Source organism: Citrus sinensis, chromosome 9 (assembly GCF_022201045.2).
Source record: "Citrus sinensis cultivar Valencia sweet orange chromosome 9, DVS_A1.0, whole genome shotgun sequence".
NCBI lineage: Eukaryota > Viridiplantae > Streptophyta > Magnoliopsida > Sapindales > Rutaceae > Citrus > Citrus sinensis.
The window spans coordinates 20369217-20392500 of record NC_068564.1 but is presented as its reverse complement, the minus strand read 5'-3'; the positions used below and the strand labels follow the sequence as shown (position 1 = coordinate 20392500).

The 23284-nt window shown below is 32.3% G+C and overlaps 1 long non-coding RNA gene across 1 annotated transcript; it reads right to left on the bottom strand.

The window, feature by feature from the left end:
- Window positions 1-12952: 12952 nt before the first annotated feature.
- Window positions 12953-15501, bottom strand: LOC102624197 (uncharacterized). The gene is made up of 3 exons (XR_008052084.1): window positions 14937-15501; window positions 14316-14378; window positions 12953-13193 (listed from the first exon to the last, which is right to left on the bottom strand). It is a non-coding gene; the product is annotated as an uncharacterized LOC102624197 (long non-coding RNA).
- Between the last annotated feature and the right edge of the window lie 7783 nt (window positions 15502-23284).

Here is a 23284-nt window from a genome sequence, read left to right as displayed (position 1 = left end):
TTGTGTTGGTTAATTTAATATTGTAAATATTCTGAACAAATACAATTATTTAATTCTAAAATTAGAACATCATTCCGGGCAAATGGATGAACAAGCAAAGTTAGTTGGATTCTCCATTGTCTAGACACAAGAAACCAACCAAGAAAACAAGAACAATAGTCAAGGTTCACTTATATATAAAATAACTATTGAACGATACTTTTGAGCCTACGTATACTGCTACACTACAATTAGCCGACATGGCCGGCCTATTACTTCCAGTCATGGATAGCAGCCTCATGACTTTGCTGTTCAGGTTGCAGTTGGCCACGCTGAGGCTGTTCCTGCATCTTGGTTCTGCTTCTGATGATTAATGGAAAGCTATTGAGCCATGCGGCTTGAAAGTTGGGCCTCACCATTGACCTCTGCAGCAGCGAGCTTCAGTCTCTGTACTTCTGCAGCCAATGCCTCGTTTAAAGCTGCCAAATCAAGCACAAAGTAGGATGCATAACTAACAGAAAACCCCTTTTTATGACAGCGTGATCCTAAAATAGTTTATTAATCCATAAGTAAAAACTAAGAAAATCCATTAACTTGCATTGGAAGATAGAGATAAATCTAACATGAGTCAAGATGCCCTTAATTGCATAAATAGAGGACAAGTAACAAACCGAACCAGTGCAATGAACAACATTGGTCTCACTGCCCCCAATCAAAAGCACAAGGACAAAGTATCAATCCTGAGGTGTTAATCATATCTAATATGCCCGACCAACTCATTCAAGAGAGCTAAGGAGCAGTGAACCGTACTGGAGAAGAGTTCTCATAAGAAAACAAAGAAAGTGATGCTAGGTAAGAACCATTAACATCATCGAACCATTCCCACAAATAGTCTCTCTTCAATCTTTCTAGTCTTTTAGCTACCCCACAAAGAATTTTGAATAGCAGAAACAGATCTTCAAGCATATAAACATGCAGAAATAATAGTTAACAAGCAGCACACATATGCAATTGATAACTCAAAGGAAATAATTTCTAAATAACTATTTGTGAAAAATGTAAACTTATGTTGATCTAAAATGTTACATGTTTTGTACCATTTCTTGAACTGTTGAAGGTACACGATGCAATTGCCCTGTATTGTAATAAGAAAAGAAGTAAGTAAAGGACAAGGATGAGTTATATGGCTGATAACTTTACACACACATTGCTACTAAATCTTAAGAGTCACAAATCTCCAAGCATGGAACTACATTGTGATAATACTATAGAGAGAGGCCTAATTCATACCTAAATACTCAATAAATAAATAAAGAAATGAATTCCATCCCCTGTAGATGCTAGGGAAATATGTGTAAGTCTACCAATGACAACTGTTGCCAGTTGAAAGCTAACAAGATCCAACCAATCAAAGCATAGGTTCTCCATTAGAGATAAAATTTATGTTAGCTAGTCACGCCCATGGGTAGCATAATGGGACATGGAGTTCAATGTTGACTTCTTACCCAACTGATAAACACAAAACACAAGAAAAATAACCACACACAATAGCCAAACAACACAACAATGGTTCTCAGTTTCCATAGAAATCCATTAGATAAAAATTAAAATGAACAACTTTCCCAAACAATACTAAAAGTTATAGGTGAATGAAGTAAAATGGAAAAAAAATGACTGCAGCTAGAACAACAACATCAGGTAGTATGACTGCAGCTAGTGGTGCCATATCAAAGCCACTGCTCCACTTGCTGCAGATAAAATAGAAAAGGTAAAAGAAATAATGAACAAAGACATAAACACCATACTTATCCTAATTTTATCTGTTTACAGAATGAAGATAACATATCTCAAAAGTTGAACATGTAAAGCCTTTCCCCATATAATAATTAACAAGGAACTTTCGCAGTTTCACCACCTCAATGACCACATTTAAATTAATTTGTTCTATACCTTTTGGAAAGAGCACGGGAAGGAGAGAGTAATTTTGGTCGATTCCTCAATTTGTCACTTGAATGGGAACACGATCTATGTCTACGCCTTCTTTCTTTGTCTCTATTATACTCACGATACCTACAAAAAAAAAGTGATTAATTTCAATTATTGAGCATCAAAGATGCATTTCACACTTGTAAATAAAGTTTAGGGTTTTTTTTTTCTAATTTACTTGGTTCTTTCATCAATCATTTAATCAATTTTCTATAGATCTGATCTAAAAATATAAAAATCAAGAAATTAATCACTCTTTTTTTTTATAAAAAAAATTAAATTACAACTTGATTCCCTCATTTTCTAAAATTCACGAAATAAAGAGATAACACATCTAAAAAATTTTCAAATCTAATATGAAAATAGCCATCTATCGCACATACCTCGCTTCTTATCTTTTATCTTTATTATGAATGAAAAGAACAGCGGCTGATGGTCGCCTGGACGATGATGACGAGCAACGATGAGAGTCGAAGCGAAATGACCGCGACAAATGAGAGGCGATACCACCATGACGAATGAGAGACAACGATCATGAAGACTAGATGACGATCGCAAGGGGAGGCCAAGCGACGACCATGAAAACTAGATGACGGCAGTTTGGGCAAGGCAATGAGATAGGAGATCGTGTTTTGAGAGTTAGAAAATTAGGGTTCTTTCATTTCTACTTACAAGTTCTTTTTCTAATTGGTTTTTTGTGTTTATATAAATGTTTTTTTGGCTAATACCTTAAAAAATAGTTACAATAGTTTTTTCTTAAATTTAAAAGCTTGACTGTTGGAAGTCTTGGGTTCGAGTTGTATGTGGAACAAGATTAGAATTATTATATTTTTTCAACTGATACTTTGGTGTTAGAGATCTCTGATGTCTAACTTACAGATACCATCGTATCAGTAATTTGTGATACTTAAATGTTAAACACGGAAAATGGTCCACATGTATGTAAATACTGATACTTTTTAAAAAAGTGTCACGAGTGAAGTATCAGTAAAGACCATTTTTCTAGTAGTGCGCCAACAACACAATCTGCCAATTATTAGACAAAACCACATTTTCTAGATATCAAAAAATGGAAAGTTAATGAGACTAAACAGGACCATGCTTGTGGGGTTTCCTTCAATTTCATTCTCAAATACTTGGCAATAAAGTTTATCATTTCTGAACTGATTCTTGGAGACAGTGAAATTGCATTTGGATTTCTTCCTCTCCAAAAGCAGTGCTTCATTTTCAAGTGGGCATGTGAATACCGAAGACAGGCAACTTCTAGCATCAACTGAAGTTATAGAACTCATTTTTTCTTTAACAAAACTGGTCTGTTACTTGGATTTGGATTAAGGATTTTATACCATACAGATTGTTTGACCATATTACGTTCGGATTAATATAAATTTGCAGGAGATTAGTTTCATTCTGTTAATTTTTGGCTATAAACAATAATCCCTAAAATAAATAGACACAGTCAAAGACTTAAAATCATGGAACTCTATTATTTTTCATATTAGTTTCTTTTAATTTCTTTTTAAATGGTACCATCAGAACCACAAAATAACAGTACTTTTTAGTTGATTAAATTCTATTGATAGTTGTTTCACACTTGCCTACCAGTATTAAATTCACCTCACACTAGCTGATATCTATGTCATCATTCAATAGCAAGTGATAACATAAGAAGGGAGAAAGAATACACTCCTCTTAAAATCTAACCAGAAACATTTGAAGCAGTCAGAATACACAAACAGATTATACACTTCCAACCTGCAAAAATTTGTTGCATTTTGAAGACACATAGTAGCTACTTTGTCCAGATCACTGTAGAGCTCTTACTGAGGCCAAATTTTCTTGTCTCATGAAAGTCACTAGTTTAACAGGTCATGTAATTACCAATTTATGCTTATACTGACATAATTTAAAAAATTTCATATGATAATGCTAGGCATCATCTCATCTAAAATGAAGCCCACAACTAGGTGCAACTAGTTTGCAAAGTTAGCCTCTTCTACCTATGGAAATACAAGGTACTAAATATTACATACTAGAAATTATAATTTCAATTTGATACAAGGTCCAACAGATTTTGTGAGTGACATCAATTTTATAACCCAAAAGAGAGGGAAAAGGTACTGCAAACTAATACAAAAATCCTTAGAACAAACAAAATCTAACCTCATAAATTAAATAATAGCATACAAGCACATAAATGAAACAAACAAGCCAACAGACATAGGAGGAAAATGAAAAGAAAAGAATAAATATTTAAAATTGGTGGCTTACAGTGAAAATTAAAAACACTAGTAAATTCAATTTCTAATAGGTAAAATCATGAAATTTGAGTGCAAATCCTAACCTGATCTCGAAAGCTCGGCTAAAGCACGCAATACCTTGCTGTAATCACTTTCTTTGAAAGTATGGTTCCTTTTTCCATCAACTTTTATGCAAAATCCACTGTCTTCTTTCATTTTCCACCAGTGATGACTCCAAAAATTTCACCATTAGTGAGGCGAACAACAGTGAGGGAATTAGGGTTTTATGGCTACTGAAATTATGCTGAAATTAAGGTTCAGGTGGCTGCTAAAATTGGCAAGTAGGGTTTTTACTATTAGAGAGGAAAAGCTTTAGGGAACACTTAGAGAGAAATGTTAGAGTGCAATTTTGGAGAAGTTAAGGTGAGGATCGAAAATTTTAGAAATCTTGAAATGACACGACTCAAAAGTGTTTAATTTACTCCTAAGTATAAGAGTAACTAATTATACTATAGTTCAGTGAGTCCGGGGTCGATATACAGAGAAAAGATTTAATTAATTTATTTAAGTTTATCTAAAAATTGAAAATAAAATTTTAATATATGCAATTTAATTTGATAAAAACTATAAAATTAAATTAGTTAGGCTTACAGATCCACTCCTAGTAATAAATACAATTTAATAAATTCTTTTTATTTTTATTTTATTGCCCAAAAGATTAATTATATAAATTATAATTATTTTCCCAATAATTTTATTATGGATTAAGTACTTAATGTGCCAAAACTTAACTTGTCTACAATAAGTCAAAATACCATTTTACCATACTTTATACTAAGATATTAAGAATTCATTTTACCAAACTCCCATATTTATCTACAATAAATCAAAATTTCAAAATATAAAATATGGATAAAATGAAATAGAAAATAATTTAATTTATATAATTAAAAATAGAATTTGATTAAATCATTTTTTTTTACAAAGAGTTTCACCTTCCCCTAACAATTAGTATTTAGCTAAACATATTTGAAATAAAGAGAATTATTAAAATAAAAAAATATTTGAAAATTGACAATAAAACTAATTTTATTTATTGAAAATATATTACAAAGAGAGTTGAGAAGAAAAATTTGAGGGGAAAGAAGAGAAGGAATGATGTTAAGAGGTGTGTCTGTCCCCCCCCCCCTCTATTTATACTAATACATGATTAATCCACACCACACAAATAAATAAAGCTAATTACATCTTAACCATACATTTGTCCTACTAACAAAACATAACCTAACTTAATCCACTTAAGTTCATCCAACACATTCCACTAACAATTACAATACCTAACATAGTAAAAACTTATAATTTTACAATTACCACATTTACCGTGGTAAAAACTTATAAATTTACAATAAAAGTGGCGGATCCTCCTCAACAATAAACTAATTTCTCCGACTTCCGGAATCCAAATCTGACATCTATACATTCGTTTGGAGTCTCAAATTATGTGAAATTATTATTTTTACCTAATAAACACACAAAAATACACAAATTCAAATATTTAGAAAAATAATTAGAAATTCATAATATGTTACATAATTGCAAATGTAAATTGTATTTTAAGCACAAAATAAAATTTTTACCCCTTAATAAACATACAATTTTTAACACTAATCATAAAGGAAAGAACGAAATTCGTGAGCGAGAAAGAGAGGGGGGAAATTTTTGGTTAAGTGATGAAATAAAAGGAATCTACAATTTTGGTTGGAGTATTACCAACAATTTTTCTTTTATTTTTTTAAAATGCAATGTTTTGAATTTTGGTCTTTAGTTTTTGTTTCAATATTAAAACTCGCCATTTTGAGTAAATTATAAAATGCACTATTTTGATATTTAATCAAATATGATCAAAATCGTATTTGTATCATAATTTCTTAATAGAATAAAAATCTATCAAAAAATTTATCATAAATTCTTGATAGACAATAATTCTGTCACAAAACCATCATTAATACCTAAGATAATTTTCAAGAATCTCCCTAAAATTTGGTGTATTCTCATTTTGATAGGATGTGTTCATGTATTCTTAGAGACCTCCCCTTATGTTATTCCTTTCCGTATAAGTTAAGCAGACTAGGATAAAATCGTAATTGAACAAGTTAATAATAAAAAAATCAAACAAATTTAATATTTTCACCTTATGCTTTGAAATTGATTTGAACTTTGTTAACATCCATAAGGTAATAAGCTGAAACATGGTTTTACCCAACAAATATTAATACAAAATGAAAAATTCTCATCTTTTTACTCTACCAAATCTGAAGCAACCAAGCTCAAAATCCATTTCATTTTCTCTCTTATACTCTTATCAAGTACTCTGCCCATAAATGGAGGACCATGATGGTGAAGGTGAGGACTCCCATACAGGCGATAAACGATTCAAGACTGCAAGGTGAGAGAGTGCCAACCAGTGAGTTTCATCCCACTTTTTCTAAGCCGCGGATGAGGTATGTATGAAGAACTTTCAGTGCATGTTAGTTTCTATTTGCTTTGTTGATGAGTTGAGTAAAATATGAAAATGGGTCTTCAAAATTGATTGAGAGTGTGGCCGATACTTCTTATTTTTGTCCTCAATTAATGTTAGTTGTAGTGAATGGAGTAAATCCATGTTGAAAATAAATTGAAGTTTGTAATTGGTATTCTATAAAAGAAAATGCTCGAATCCTTTCCTAGATTGCTTTCTGGTATAAATTCAACCAATTCCACGCCTAATTTTTTTTTACTTAGGCCCGACCCGACACATGTGTCGTGCCCACTCATGCCGTGCTCACACGTGCCGTGTGGTGGGTAGTGCCATGCCGTTTCCAAGGAAAAAAACCGAATAAGCTTTTTTTCTTTTTTTAAAATTTTTTTTACAAGCGTTTGCCAAGCTGTTGGTGTACCTTTTTCAAATCTATGTACTTTTTTTAGGTCTATGCCTTTATTTAAATTTAACAGAATCGAAAATTCAAAACTCAAGTCTATATTTATTAATAATAAACTAATAATAGTACGAGAATGTAATATTAATTATTAAGTTTGACCTTATAGTATAAGAATTTTTTTAATACTTAACGACAATAATAATATAAATTTTTCTTAAGGGTTAACTTAATTGTTAACTTTAACTTACACAGAATCATAGATCATAGTTCACAATAATATTAATGCATATTTATAAAATCATGATATTTATAATTTTATTCATTAAAATCATGATATCAATTATTTATTTAATAAATTATAATTATAAACCAATTAAAGTATTTTTATGAAACTAAGAATTAAATGAATTTAAAAAATTCAATTTCAAGTTATTTGTAAAATCATAAAATTTTAAGTTTATTTTCATTAAAAAAATAAAACGTGCTTGTTGTAGGATTTTTCATTGTGTTGTGCTTAGCCTATCTCTAATCATACCGTGTTGTTAACATCCACGTGCCTAAAATTCTAAGCCCAACCCAACCCACATGCGTGTCGTGCCGTGCTATACGGACACATGTCGTGCCCGTGCCGTGCCACATGCCGTCCGACCCTTTGGCCATCTCTAGGAATAAATGTAATATTTAAGGACATTAGATTTTTGTATTTTTGAGATTTTGTAATTTTAGAAAATCCAAGATTCTGTTCACGTTTGGTGTGATTTTCCTTAAACTTTTAAGATTGTACATGTATGTAGCAACATATTAATACAAAATTCATTTGAAAAAGGTTATCTTTATCAACTGTGTTTTGTAGTTTTACACAATTGCTAGCCATTTTATGTTGGGTCAGTGTATTTAGTCTTTAAAATTCACATAAATGCTTGATTTTGGTTGCTTATTAGTTTTAATTTCATCAATAGAAAGTGTCAATATTAAGGCTGCATGATAGGGCCTGATATTGGCATACATTGAAATGATAAACTAATGGTTCCATAATGTTAAAACAAGAAAAAAGAAAGATAGAAATTTTGTGATAGATCAACTGTAATGACTTGGCGATTGGCAACAACCTATTATTTCTGTTATAAATAAAATCTTAGTTATGTTATATATACCTTCTTTGCATTAGATTTCTACAAAATGTTGCTAGATTGAGTAGATATATAAGTTGCCACTACTGTTGAAATCAAGTATATAGTAGTATGTTTTACAGCATGATAGTGTTTGACAACTAGAACCATGATTGTTTGAATCTACTTATGTTTGTGTTTACATTATCTTCATGACTTATATATTCACAATATGTTGCATACTAATACAATATTTTTATTAATAAAGGGTAATTAACCCAAGTCTAAAGAGATAATCGATAGTGAATTATGCAGCAACAGCTTTGGCAATAAGAGTGTTCATGAAGCAGTAGCACCAGAGTCCAAACTAATCCCATATGACATATTTCGAATTGATCAGATGATACATCACCTTTCTTATGTAAGCCTTAAATTGTAGAGATGTTATATTACCTTTTACTCAGTCGTATACATATATGTTTGAGTCTTTTTTTCATATTATACTTAGAACTTCATTCCATTGACAAGGCCAGTCTTGCCTTTGTTAGTATTTATCTTAGCTAACAATTATCAGTTGCTTATATGTAAATATGGAATACTGTTGAGTTGTAAGGCTAATTGGATTACAACCATTGATGACTGACTGCATTAATATTGTTGTTGGAATTTGTTTATATGTATCACATGGTTTAGCTATGTTTCTACATTTAAATGCTTGTATTTGCCTATGTGGATTATATCGCTGCTGAAATTCTTTTAGATACATCACATGGTTGAGCCATGTTTTAATATTTCAATGGTGGTATTTGTGTTTATGTTTATATTGATGCTGCGATTCTCTTATATGTATCACATTAAGGGATTAGAAAACTATTGTATATTGATTTATTTTATAATTACTGCATTACTCTTCTAAACTATTTGTGTCTTCGTTCTAACTTACCAAAGCGATTTGGTTGCTGAATATGGTTGTGTTCGCTCATTCTAGTGCCCTTTGCTTGCCTTTGTGTTAAATTGCAAGTTATGTTGGACAATAAGATTAGAAATTATAGTTTGAATTTTTTTATTTAGGCTAACATGTGCATATTACTTAGAATGCACTGTTACATTTAATATAAAGCAATAGATTTAGGGATGTATTACATAAGGGTCATAAAATGTGTTTGATTAGCTTGATGTGTTTTAACTTTGAAAATACATTGACATGCATAGGTGTTCGAACTTTGAATAATGATTGGAAAGTGATGAGATTTGAATGATTTTTGAAGAGTTTGTAGATGCATGGTTCATATGGAGGTATGAGAGGATATTGGCAGTGATGTTTTGATAATGTTGAAAGAAGAAAGAAAGCTTTAGTAATGAGAAGCAGAAGTTTTGTTGTTTGTTGAGCTTGGTAATGGCTAATCATATAGCCAACCAACATAAATATTGGCACAATAGTTATAATTTCTAAATTTATTTTTAATTTTCTAATCCTAATTCAGTTAAGTTATTTTTGGAATTGATGAGGATGATCTGGTAACTTTATTGTGTTTATAGCCTTTGTTGCCAAAACAAATATAATGTTATTAACCAACAATGCTTCTGAACATGTAAAATGTGTTTTTCTTAAGTCAAGGGTATTCTAGTCATCTTGTCAGCCAACAAACAGTCTAAGTATGGGAATACAAACATAAGGAAAGGTCTCTGAGCATACATGAATACATTCCATCAAAGTTAGAATAACCCAAACCTCAGGGGAGGTTTCTAAAAATTACCTTTAATAATAGACCAAAATTCTATCACGTGTCCATTGTACTTCATGATATAAGTTATTTTACCTAAAATTTATAACAATCTATCTGCCATTTATTGCCAGATTTCTTATAGTATAATTTCAATTTTCCATGTGAAGTAACGTTAAAGCTTCTCAATCCCCATTGACACAAAGGCTTGAAAGTTCCTATGTTTTTTAAAGAAAAAAATTAAAATAATCTAAATAAAATCTGTTCAATATCTTGTGATGAATTTGGTGATAATAAAGATGAATGTAGTAGTGATTCTTGAAAGAGAGTGTGTAGGGAAGAGAAAGAACAAGTAAAATAAATATTTATTTAAAATTTTTATGAGGATAATTCTAGAAATAGATAGTTTAGTTGAAAAATAAAGGCTATTAGATAAATTAAAGGGTTCAAATATAATTTGTCCCATCTAAAAAATTCACAATTAAAGTCCACTTCAAAGGCTACAAAGCAAGCCCAACACAGAAAATCCAAGAAATTATACTCCCACAATTACTGGGAGAATCTATAGCCCTTTACATTCTAGACAAGGGGAAGAAGATGTCAACAATGACACATCTCGCTTTGACCCATCTGTTGGATCTGAGGTAAATCATGTGATCTTATGTCTAAAGCTTATAACATAAACTTAATTCATGAATATATAAACCTGGTTTTGGAAAATGAAATTCGATACAAGACTATATTAGCAGCGAAGGGTTACACTCAGAAGCAAGGAATAGACTACAATGAGGTATTTTCTCCGGTTGTGAAATACTCGTCTATTCGAATTTTACTAGCCATGGTTGCGCAATTTGATCTTAAACTAATTCAGCTTGATATAAAAACTGTATTTTTACACAGTGATTTGGAATAGAAAATCTACATGACTCAACCAGATGGATTCAAGGTTACTGGAAAAGAAAATTAGGTTTGCAAATCGACCAAAGTGGTGACAACGATCAAATTTGATCATTATCTAAACTTGATCAATATCCTACAAGTTTGAAAGCAGTCAGAGAAGGCAGAGACTGGATGATGGTTTTTTGATAGCCGACTCAAATTTAACAATTTTCGCCAAGGTAGAAAATTGTAAAAAAATAAAAAATACGGTGAACAGTAACCCGGTTTGCACACTGTGAACAATAACACGGTAACACGATTTGAACATTAATTGTTAGTAAAATAATTATTCTTTCTTGCCTCCATGAACGTAGGCTTTATGTTGAACCAAGTTAAATTCATGTGTCATTTACTTTGCATTTGTTGTGCGCGGAATGCAGAATCAAGTGCAGCAAATAATTATAGAAAAAATAAAAGACACAAAATTTAACGTAGTTTGGCAATATACCTACGTTCACGGGAGAAAGAGAAAATAATTGTATAACTAACAATTATTGGAGTACAAAAGTTGAGTAAAGAAAAACTCATGTCTTACTGAAGACCATATGTTAAACCAGTATGTACTTCTCTAACTCCTCACTTCAAATTAATATTTTTTTCATGTCCTTTTTCCTAAAAGGAGCGTGATTACATGGTTCGTGTTCCATATACTAGTGTTGTGGGTAATCTTATGTATGCTATGGTGTGAACAAGGCCTAATATATCTCAAGTCGTCAGTATGGTTAGTCAATACATGCATAATCCGGGTAAAGACCATTGGCTTGCGGTGAAGTGGATTCTCTGATATCTGTATAGAACAGTTGATGTTGGGTTATTATTAAAAAAGAGTTATGGTTAACAATGTGTTGGGTATTGTGATTCTAATTTTGCTGGAGACTTAGATAAGCGAAGATCAACAACGGGTCGCGTATTCACATTAGGTGGAGGTCCAATTAGTTGGAGGTCAATTCTGCAGTCGACAATTGCTTTTTCCACTACTGAAGCAGAGTACATGACAGCAATTGAGGCTGTAAAGGAAGCTATTTGGCTAAAAGGCTTGTTAGGAGATTTGGGGGAAATATAAGAGAACATTGTGGTCTTCTGTGATAATCAAAGCACAATATTCCTTGCAAAAAATCAAACATATCACGCTCGACGAAACACAGATGTGAAATATCATTATGTGAGCGAGATTATCAAGGGTGGTGATGTGTTATTCAAGAAGATCAATAACAAAGATAACCCATCAGATATGTTGACAAATGTGATTTCTGGAGTTAAGTTTCAACATTACTTGAAACTAATTCAAATTCTTCGAATGTGTTGAGTTTAGAGAATTTTGAACTACAGTTGGCTTGATCCCAAATTTTGGGTACATAGGCAGTCATAGAGATGCAGCCATTTTGGAGATGATGATTCGTTGATAATCGGCTTAGATTTGGCCAAATATTCGTTGAGCTGGAGAATTGTTGAAAAGTCAACACCAAAAGCCAACTTTTCAACAAACATATGGCTGGCATGCAAGCTTGCCACAGCTAACATGCAAGCTTGTACAAATGGGCAAATTATACATGCAAGCTTGTACAGTTGGCTTGATCCTAAATTTTGGGTACATAGGCAGTCATAGAGATGCAGCCACTTTGGAGATGATAATTCGTTGATAATCGGCTTAGATTTGGCCAAATCTTCGTTGAACTGGAGAATTGTTGAAAAGTCAACACAAAAGCCAATTTTTCAATAAACATATGGCTGGCATGCAAGCTTGCCACAGCTAACATGCAAGCTTGTACAAATGGGCAAATTGCCAAGTTGAGTTTGGGCAATTATTTAAGCTATAAATAGAGAGGTGATGAGAGCTTGAATTCCATCCAAAAATTAAGAGAGAATCAATTCAATTGTATAATTGTTAAGTGAAACGACCCGCCCCGCACCCTCAGGGCAAGTCTATCTAAACTCGTAAAATCGAATCAATAATAATTATGATATCTAAGAATTCTATAAAAAAAAAATTCGGCAGAATCTCCCTTATAAATAAAATATCCCCAAACCTGCAATTTACAAAACAATACTCCCAAAAATAATTCAATATCCATCCATTCTCCATAACCAACTTCTCAAGTCAACATACCAAATGCCACCCAAGTCACTCTAATATTAAAATACAATGGTTATCCCTAATTACAAGATATAATAAATAAATACAATTCACAATATCCCAAATATCAAAGTATTAAATCTACGACATCCTAGCACCATCACGTGGCCACAATTTCAAATCTAACTATCGTTGCTGGGTCGACTGATGTACCTACAAATCTCCTGTAAGGGGAAAAATATAATAAAAACAGGATGAATATAAAACTCAGTGAGCTCAGTGAGTGGATAGTAGTTTTAAAAATTAGTTCTTACTTTGAACAAATAATCATATCATTTCCAAACACAATTTCATTAAACCATAAGCGAGAAATCAGAAATAAATCATTAAACATTTAAATCAGATTACTAACTATGGAAATCATATCACAATATCATATCGAATAAACAAATCTGAAAATCATCACCAAACAAGTACCCAGGGGAATAATCTCGTCATATCCAGACCTCAACGGACGGGCAATGACGTACTATCTGGGTAACGTCATGCCTCGGAGCTACACAGATAGACAGGGAAATACCATCTCATATCTCATCATATTTGTGCATGCATAATCTAGTCCCCAAAGGACAAAAGCGCCCAAGCACACGACCCAAAGCCTCTGTGTGTACTCAGACGGGCCCCAAAAGCCTGTATCTCATCTGTATCTCAATATCTGTCTGTATCTCATATCTGTATCACTGTATCTCAATATCTGTCTGTATCCCATATCTGTATCACTGTATCTCAATTTCTGTCTGTATCTCATTTCTGTATCACTGTATCTCAATATTTGTCTGTATCTCATATCTGTATCACTGTATCTCAATTTCTGTCTGTATCCCATATCTGTATCACTGTATCTCAATTTCTGTCTGTATCTCATTTTTGTATCACTGTAATCATCATACCGCATGCATATGCCCCCAAAAGACAAAAGCGCCCAAACACACGGCCCAAAGCCTCTGTGCGTTCAGACGGGCCCCAAAGGCCTCTCATCTCATATCATTTGTATCATTGTATCTGGAGGGAAGAGTACTGTCTAATGATTTCAAAAACAATCATTATACTCATATTCACATACATTTTAATCATACTTTAAATCATACCACATTTGAATATATTTTTCTTATCTTTAAAATATTATCATGCTTTATTCAAACAAACATTTTAATATAATATCGATACGTGAATAAAATCAATTTCGAAGAAATCACATTAAATCAGAACATTTAAAATACTTATTCCGCAAACATGCTTTACTATCATCGCTAACTATGAAAATAAGTTTTGTATATTCCACTCACAGTGACAATGTCCAGACTCGGTGTCAACAACGTCGGCAGGTTGATTCTCGTTCGCGGATCCTCCTAATTAAGGAAACGACATAATCATTCTCCATAAATTTGAAATACAACTAATCTTCGAAATGAATATTTATCAACAATAAACTATTCCCGCATGCACAAAATTATCGAAATACCCCTACATGCCAAAATTACCAAAATGCCCCCATCATCATTATTTTACCAAATTATCCTCAGAATCTTCAATTACTAAATTGTCCTCAATTCAGATCACCAAATAACCACAACGTCAAAAATTACGAAATTACCCTTGGAGCGTAAATTACCAAAATGCCCTTAACAACTTAAATTACCAAATTACCCTCGTAATCTCAAATTTCCTCACTGCCCTAACTTAAAATTACCAAATTATCCAATGATTCCACAAATTACAAATTCACCCTCAAGTTTTATGAATGTACCGAATTACCCTTGAATTCAATATTACCAAAATACCCTCCTATCAAAATTACCAAATTAACCTCAAAATCATAAATTACCAACTTTATCCTCAATTTCAGCAATTACCAAAATACCCACAAAATCTGAAATTACAAAATTGCCCTTAGACTGTGAAATTACCGAAATACCCTCGCCGGTCAACGGCCACCGGAATTCATCCGATGGCGACGGGAAGCTCAGAACTGATAGTTCAAACCTCGTTGAGTCCAATGGTGGTGGCCGTGACTCCCCACGCGCGGTGCCGGCGGCGGATCGAGCTTCCCAAGCCGTGAGCTTTCCGAGTGGCTAATCGTCGGCAATCCGGCCGTTTCAGGTGACGAGGTTGGTCAGAAAATGATGCTGGTGACGTGAGGAGTAGAAACCAGCTAGAGGTGTGCTCAAAATCCGGCGAAATCGACGGGGGCGAAAACGGGTCTTTGCCGCGAGTTTTCGAGCTCAATCGCCGGCGTTCTGGTCGTTTTCCGGCGACGAGAACGGCTGGGTTATGACGGTCGGCTTTCAAGCTTTAGATCAGTACGAAGCACGGTCAAAACGGTCGCCGGAAATGGGAGGTATGGCCAGGTCAAGGTCGCGGGTCGGGTCGGGTCCGTGGGTCAAAATCGGGTCAACTTCTCCCTCTCTCTCTCTCTTAATTTATAAGGGTGGTAGACATGGTCAAAACCGAGTGTGGGGTATTACATTAAGAGAGTGAGCAATCGAAGAGTTTGTAATTGAGAGATTTTTCCTTTCAAGTGTGTGAGAGTATTAGGTGTATTTGAATTTTGAGAAATAAGTTTTTCTTTACTCAACTTTTGCACTCTAATAATTGTTAGTTATATAATTATTTCTCTTGCTCCCGTGAATATATGCATATTGCCGAACCACGTTAAATTTTATTTTTTTTATTTTTTTATAATTATTTGGTGCACTTGATTTCTCATTCTGCGCACAACACTATACACTGATTGACAAGACGTGTTTTGGGGTGTACATGCACCCCAAAAATAGAAACTGTGTGGGCCTTATTTAGGTACAAAGCGGATAATATTTTTTCAAATTTGGGTTGGGTAAAGATATGAATATTTTAGATGTAATCTATAAAATATTATATATAGGGCACCCATTTATTTCTACTAATAAAACATACGAATTCTTAAAATGAAAATGGATATTTGTTACGTTGAAAGAAAAATTCAGAATGAAATAAAGTATAGTGTAGAATATAATTAGTGTATCCACATGCTCCTTGTACGTTCATTCTTATGAAATAAAAATTCTACGTTATTCAACAAGATCTTTGTAGTTAGAGCCTATTCTTTCTGTTTAATTTTTTATTTTGAAATATAAACATATTTTAGCCGGTGATTTGATAGTATTTTTCCACAGCGGTCACTTGACATGTCCACAAATCATCATTTGGTAAAACTTTTACGGTAATTGTCAATAACTTAGATCTGGCAGATTAAAACATTAAATAAATTAATTTCTTAATTAATTAATCTTGAAATTACTGTTTGCATAAACCTTTTAAGTAATGTTGTTACGTTGTTTATGGTTACTATTCATACATACTGTATACGAGTACTATTCACTATTACTGTTCATTAAAATTATATACGCAGTATTCATGTTACTGCTCAGTAATCATAAAACTATCAAGTATATTAGAAATAGTAAATTGTAAAAATTAAAACACATAGAGTAATTTTACGTAGTTCGAATCACTACCTTACATGTATAGGGCCACACCCAAACAATTAACAATTCACCAAGTAATGAAAAGATTACGACCTATTGGAATTTTACACAATTTTGAACACCCTCTTACTCTTGTTGTCACCTTATTATATCTAACTTAGTCGACCTCACTTAACGGGAATTCCTCATATGCTACTTTCTTTGAGATCCCCTCAACACAATAAACGACATCTTTGGCCCGAAGAGACTAAAGTAAATATAAATAATGTCTAATGAAAGACTTGATATGATGAAAACTTGATGAATAAAACTAAAATATCATAAAGATATGAAACATCATATATGAGAAACAAGGTTTCTTCTTGTTTTCTGTGTTGGCTGCTTCTCTGAAATAAAATAAGATATGTCTTCTTCCACACTTTCAATATGTAAAATACTTCTCTTTATATAGGAGTAGTATAGTATTTCACCTAAACCCTAGTACAAGAATACTAAGATGTACTTTCTTAAGAGTCCAATATTCCATAAATACTTAATATAATTACTATTGTAGTAGTCATCTTTATTTGGAACTCTTTGATATGTAACTCTACTTACACGCCAATATCCTTTTTTAGGGCTCAAAAAATATTCTCCAATATTCCAAATAATCTAATCGAATTAATTCTCAAGACTAGACAAATTCTTAATAAAATGAAACGAATCCCTAATAAAAGGAGTAAATAAATTTCAATATTATTGACATAACAATGCCAATAATAAAATCCTTAACAGCAATATGATTTCATGCGAATCTTGTATTTCAATTACGTTTTAAAAAAATCTATATAAACTCAACTCTAAATCAATTTTTGCTCCTCTTCTTAGCTAAAATTTGATCAGCCACAATATTACTGGACTTTGATTTGCTCCTATTGTTAGCTAAAATTTGATCATTCACAATATTATTGGACTTTCATTTGCTCCTATTCTTACACGCATCTACTTACTTACTGTTGGGGTAAATAATGCAATGAACTCTTTGTATTTTATTATTTTAAATCAAATATCGCATAAATATTTGTGGTTTTTTTAGCATGGAATACATGATCAGATTCAGGGATGAGATTGGTCATCTTTGGAGGATATCTTGTTTTGCCAAAGTTTTCATGCCCAGATAGTCTCTTTCGGCGGTCGCCACCTGATTGGTTTGAAGAGATTGTCGGTGGCTTGAGATGCTCCTTTCCGTAATCACTTGGGAAGCTTTTGTTTCTTTCTTTTTTTTTTTTTTTTTTTGGGTCGTAATACGCTTATTATTTTGAACTAGTGGCTGCTTTTATGGTTACTGAGATAGCTTTTGATAGAGGATGGTACAGATTTTAGGTTGAATGTGACCCCATGCTAGTAGCTAATTTCCATATCAAAACGACTCTTGACCGTCCCTGTTGTCCACGGAATATATTGATGATTTATAAATTCAAGTTATCTGCAATGGATTTTCGATGTACCCATATATACTTTCCGACAAAATAAACGAGCTTCCTATTTAGTTGAGTTATCAGGCTAATCTCGGACTTTGCTATAATGGCCTCACCTGTTGGGAGGTTTAGGTTGAGGTGAACTGATTTCAGATTTCTTAATATTTTTAATTTGATTCTCTTATTCATCAAGATGGAAAAGAAAAATTAAAAAACAAAAAGACCATATAAATCTATAGAAGACAAGCACGCTTTATTTGGCAGGCTATGCTCAATTTCAAATGTGATTATTTTATATTTTATATGTAAATGTACTACATTTGGCAGCCGACTATATTGGACAAAAAAAGATGAAGCCTAAAAATCAAAATGGATATTTGTTATGCCAAAACTACAATATAAATTGAGCTACAACTTAGATTGAAAATACAATTTATGAATTGAATTAGCCACTTTAATTTTCTTGCAATGTGTAATTTATGCATATATGGAAGCCAAAGCAAAGCTTCACCTTTCTTTAAATGACATATTTGGTATACAGATTGAGATACAGCACAGATTCATCTTTCTTTAAATTACTTTTTCGGTATAACTTATCCTATTTAAAGTGTGAGGTTGCAATTTTCTTATTACATACAGAAAAAAAATATAAATTAAACAAGCATAATGAGTTCTCTCACCAAAATTACGTTGCTACTAGCTCTTCTTGTTGCAGGCACGTCCGTGATGAGCAATGCATGTTTCCTTTTTAATAAAAACTATGTGCAAATAACTAATAAGTTAGAAAATGGAGAGGATCTTACTCTTCATTGCAAGTCTAAGGATAATGATCTTGGTGAACATGTGCTCCACAAAGATGAGAGTTATAACTTCAGTTTCTGTCAAAACGTTCTTGCTGAAACTCTATTCTTCTGTACTTTTGAATGGAGTGGGCAAGTTCATAAGTTTGACATATTTGATGGGAGCAGGGATCCATGCAGTCATTGTAACTGGAGGATAACACATTTGGCTCCATGTAGGGATAGATGTTATAAGTATGACTAATATATATTGCCCCTTGTATGTTTATTTTCTCTTATGAAAATAAAACTCTGTTACAATTTATTGGATAAGATCATTGTTAGAACCTATATTTCGTTGAATTTTTGTTTGGAAATATAACGACAGGATCTTTGTACTTAGAGCCTGCCTTTGTTGTTGAATTTTTTGTTTTGAAATATAATCATATTTTGGCCAGTGATTTGATACTATTTTTCAGCAGCGGTCACTTGACATATAAACGAACCATGATTTGGTAGAACTTTTACCGGCAATATGATTTCCTGCGAATCCTGTATTTCAATTAGGTTTTGGAAAAGTCTGCAAAACCCTAAATCGATTTTTAAGTCTTTTATTTTAGCTAAAACTTGATCATTCACAATATTATTGGACTTTCGTTTGATCCTATTCTTACACACATCGACTTACTTTGGGGAAAATAATGCAATAAACTCTTTGTATATTATTATTATAAATTATTAAATATCACATAAATATTTGTGGTTTGTTTAGCATGGAATATATGTTAAAGGATAAGATTGGTCATCTCTGGAAAATATCTTATTTTACCAAAGTTTTCATGCTCAGATAGTCTCTTTCGTCGGTCGCCACCTGTTTATTGGTTTAAAGAGAATTCTCGGATGGCTTGGGGTGCTCCTTTCCGTAATCACTTGGGAAGCTTTGGCCTTTTTTCTTTTCTTTTGTTTTTCCTTTTTTGTTGGGGGGGTGGCGTAATACGCTCATTATGTTGAACTAGCGGCTGCTGTTACGGTTGTTGAGATGACTTATGATAGAGGTTGGTACAGACTTTAGCTTGAATAGTAATTTCCATATCTAAAATGCTCTTGACCCTTTCTGTTCTCTACGGAATAGATTGATGATTTGCAAATTCAAGTTACACTTTCCAAGAAAATGATTGCGCTTCCTATTCAATAGAGTTGTCCGGCTAATCTCGGTCTTTGCTATAATGGCCTCACCTGGTAGTCGGATCCACCTTCTGGGAGGTAAACTGAATTTCAGATTTATCTCCTATTCATCCAAATGGAAACGAAAAAAATAAAAAGCACGAGGATCATAAATCTATAGAAGATAAGCACGCTTTATTTGGCAGGCCATGTTCAATTTCAAATGTGATTATTTATTATTTATTTTATATTTTACATGTAAAATGTGCTACATTTGGCAGCCGACCATATTGGATATATATATATATGAATCCTAGAAAAATGAAGTGGATATTTGTTATGCCAAAATTACAGTCTAGATTGAGATACAACACAGATTGAAAATATAATTTATGAATTGAATTATCCACTTTAATTTTCTTGCAAAGTGTAATTTATGTATATATGGAAGCCAAAGCACAGCTTCACCTTTCTTTAAATGACATATTTGGTATATTGATTGAGATACAACAAGATTCAAATTATAATTTATGACTTTAATCACCCACTTTAATTTTCTTGCGAAGTGTAATTTATATATATATATATATAGAAGCAGTGGCGGATCTAAAAAAATAATTTACCGGGAGCTAAATTAGATTATAATAAAAATGAAAAACTAAAATTTTGAATATATAAAATATTTGCTAATACATTTATAATATTCTCTATGCATTTTCGTATTTTAAAAATGTTATGCAAAGATGCATTATCAATATTATTAAATTTATTATTTCATATATAAACAATTAAACTATCATTTATCCCATCCGATTCCAAAGATGATTCTTCATGAGTTTCATTACTAAAAACGTTCGCTCTAGTATTATTGTAGAGACTGGAAGAATTAATCCTATTTTTGAGAATAGAAAATATTTTGAGTGGTGGGCTATCATTATTTTTAATTAAAATATAAGTTTTTAAAATTCTTAAAAGTTAAATTTTAAATTTTATGGGGGTTTATAATTTATAGTGATTATTTTAATAATTTTTTAATGGGGGCTAATTAGGAAACTAAAATATATTTTTTTTAATTTTAGAATTTGTTTTGGGTGAGCCCCACTGGTCACATGCTACATCTGCCCTTGTATAGAAGTCAAAGCACAATTTCATCTTTCTTTAAATGACATATTTGGTATAACTTATCCGATTTAAAGTGTGAGGGTGCAATTTTATTATTATAAACAGAAAAAAATTACAAATTAGACAAGCATAATGAGTTCTCTCACCAAAGTTACATTGCTACTAGCTCTTCATGTTGCAGGCATGTCCGTTATGAAAAATGCATGTATTCTTGGTAGAATCCATGTGCAAATAACTAATCAGTTCGAAAATGGAGAGGATCTTACTCTTCATTGCAAGTCTAAGACTGATGATCTTGGCGAATATGTTCTCCACACATATGAGAGTTATAACTTCAGTTTCTGTTCAAACTTTTGGGTGTAACTCTATTCTTCTTGTTGGACGGGTGGGCGCCCAAGATGGGCCAACCCGACCCGACCCGACCCGCACATGGTAGCCACTTGTTGGTTACCATGCACGTTTGGGAGAGGGAAGTTGAACACAAATCAACTTCCCAACCGCTGTATATATATCAAAAAACCGCTGCTGGAAATATGAATGCAAGTTAACGATTCATTTGGCAAAAAGAAAAACAGCAAAGTGTGTGTGTGTGGGTGAAACCAAAGATTAAAACCAAGAGCATTGAACAATCCGGGAAAAGGCAAATACACTGTGATTTGAGGAAGATTTCCGTTCGTGATTTCTTTCCGACCGGTGATGTGATCCAACGCTTGTTTATTCTGCTGCATAATTCGAAAAGGTAAGGTATATTGACTCCTTTAAGAATTCTTTCACTTCTGTAGTTTTGAATGGAGTGGGCAAGTTCATAGGTTTGACATTTATAATGCCAGAAGGGATGCATGCGATCATTGTCCCTGGAGGATAACACATTCTGCTCCATGTAAGGATAAGGCCCCTAATGATTACGCTCGTTGTTATGGTTATCACTGATATATATTGCTTCTTGTATGTTTATCTTCTATTATGGAATAAAAACTCTATAATAATTATAGGACAAGGTCTTCATTAGAAACTATATGTCGATGAATTTTTTATTCGAAATATATTGGAATCGTGCAATGTTGTTGTTAATTTATAAGAGACGTGATTAGAAAATTGAGATCGTATTGCATAATGGAAAAATGAAGTGCGGCATCACTTGACTCTTGTAAAACACGCTCTCTCAACCTTCACTTTTTAAAGATTTTTTCCCCTTTCTTGAAAATTATTATAATATTGCTTAAACTTGTTTCTAAACTCCTCGTCCCTTCGGGGTGAATGGCTTCGGCCTTGGAAGGATTCATAGCAGAGATGGCCTATCTAATGACATTAGTTACATATGAAATTTTGAAACAAATTGACATTGTATACGAAACTCTGAAACTAATTCCAAAGATCTCAATCGAGGATTGAAGGGAATTTATATTTGGGATCAGTGGCAGTGCCAGAAATTTAACTTAGCAGGGGATAAGTTTAAATAATAATGTAATTTAAAAAAGGTCAACAAGCAACAAGTACCAAAAATAAAAATTCATTAATATATTCAATACATTTATAATTGATCTCGACGTGTTTTCATATGTTAAAAACGTTAAAGAATAAACTTATAATCAAGAATACAAAATAAATATTTTTCTACATGTGCAACAATAATATTAGTCAATTATTAATCTCTAATCTGGTTTCACAGAAGATTTTTCACAAAATTCATATTTGAAAATGCGTTTTATTATTGTAGTCATGAAAACTAGTAAAATCAATGCTAATGTTATCAATAATAAATTAATGAATACAATTTATTTTTTTTTGTATCAACTATTTTTCTTGTTAGCTTATCAATCTCTTTCAATTTTGAAAATTTGTTATTAGAACCCACCTATGTAATGGAAACATCAAATTGAATTTTAAGTGTCATAAGATTCATTGAAGAAAAATCATTTTGATAAACTCAATAAGATAAAATAATTTCTATTTTTTTGTGTGAGGAGAGTTAGGATGCAACAAATCTCAAAATAACAATTTCTTTGTGGGTTGGAAGTTAAAGATAAATATTTAATATTTTGGTTATTTTTAAATTTTAAAAAGAATTTTTATGATAAATGAGACAAATATTAAATTAAATTTATAAATTTTGAAAAGTTAGAGGGGACTTCAGCCCCTCCTAGTCCTAACGTGGCACCGCCTATGTTTGGGATCCCCTTTTCATAACGTTAAAAGCTCATACAATGTTGAGTTTATAAAATAATAAAATTCAGGATACTGTACCAAATAATTTTAATGATTGATAATA